Consider the following 1,860-nt stretch of genomic DNA (forward strand, 5'->3'; position numbering starts at 1 on the left):
GGGGGTTGAAGTGGACGAAGTAGATGAAAGAGTCTCACTGTCAGACTCTAGTGGTGTTTTCCTTGCTCTTTTCCTAGTAGGGAGAGGGAGTTCACTTGGTTGAATACCAAATTTTTCACTCTTCAATCTGGTCAGGGGATGAGCAGGATTGTACTGCGAAGTCACGCTGCTGTGAGATTTATCAGACCTCTGAGAAAAAATAGAGAATCCCTTGAGTTTACGAATCAAAGTTTGAATTTCAGGGGGTTCAATGATAAGTTGGTCTGATATATTAGGGTAGGTAGCAGCGATGGATACTCAAGCGACTTCTAACTCTGGGTTTAACCGTATTGGAGAAGTCGGGGGAGTTGATGAGGGTGATTTACTCTCAGAATGGTATTTAGATTTTGACTTAGTTGTCATTCATAGTTCGTGCCCTCCTTCTAGCGCCAAATATGTTGAGGGCCCTAAAATCGGGTCAACAACAAGGGGGATACCCACCCGGTCCGAAACCTGGTTGGCGTCTCCTTGCCTGTTTGGTGTAGCGGGTCCAACTGGGGATAATGGGACCAGCTTCCCAATCTAAAGGATGTGTGTGTGTGTGTAGATTTTGATGATGCTAATATAGAGGTAATTTTAATCTAATTTAATTCTAAACTCTTAACTGACTCTATGCTGTTGTAATCTAACAAAAACAACACATCTAATCTATACTAACCCGGGGTAGAATTCTTCTATTATGCGATCTAAAAAGATTTCATACAATAACTGGTAATAAAGATCATTCAGCTATCATAAGAATATAAATCAATTAAGATAAACCATTCTGCATAAGAAGTTAGGCAAAACAGTTGTGAACAGCATATCGCATAATCAGTTATTCATATGTCAAGCACAAACAAATGACTCCACCGTACAAAAGTGTCAAATGGTAACCCACACATTCATACATTAACATATAAACAACTCAGCTGTATATCACTCTAAGAATATGAGCAGAAATTAATCAAGAGATAAAGTACCATTTATGACTGATTTCACTCACAAACTTCAAGCAATAACGATTTATCTCTACTTACTTCTGACATCTACTAAGAGTACAGAAGTGCAACATCAGTAGCAGACATTAAAATGCAAACATAAATAAATCTCGATCCATCCATTCATCAAAAACCCCCTCCAAGGGTGCAAAAGTGCATGTTCTGAGGACAATTTTTTTGACAAATTTCCGGACCCTTCTCCAAATGCCATGAGAAGGGTTAAATACTACTAAATAAATAATCTTAATTACACAAATTTAGGAAACGGCTTCAAATGACCGCCCTTTTACTAAAACAAATTTATTTCTAAAAATTAAATCTAATTTCTAACCGTTTTTGTATCTGCTCCTTAGTGCTGTAAGCAATGCAAGGTTCGCTTGGAAAGAGTCGGCTAGTTGTATTTTTCTTTTGCTCGAGCGATAAAAGTAGAAATAACAAAAACTGGCACCTCTTTCTGACAAACTAGAAGATATTTTCGAAAATCTTCCTCTGGCTGGGTGTATTTGATGTGTGTATACTTAGTATAACCCAGATTTCTTTCAAACTGATTGTGCTGTTGCTATTTCGATTTCCGGCCGTGCGAATGACTCAATGAGTTAGGGATTTCGTTGCCTGAACAATCTTCCGTATTGAAAATTGCTTCCGTTCTTTGTTCCAGGCTTTTCTAGAGCGTCCTCCCTCTTTAGCGTTTTTCTTTTTGCTTTACCCAGTCTGAGCTTCAGGATCTTTTGCAAACATGCTCCTTTTGTGCGCCTTTGACTCTGAGTCTTGGATAGTCTATTTTCATCAGTGTCTGTTGAGTGATACTTTGGAATCCGCGACCCTGTTGCATGTGGCATCT

This window comes from Pinus tabuliformis, chromosome X, assembly GCF_031772625.1.
Source record: "Pinus tabuliformis cultivar Carrire ecotype Pingquan chromosome X, CPIR1, whole genome shotgun sequence".
Classification (NCBI taxonomy): Eukaryota; Viridiplantae; Streptophyta; class Pinopsida; order Pinales; family Pinaceae; genus Pinus; species Pinus tabuliformis.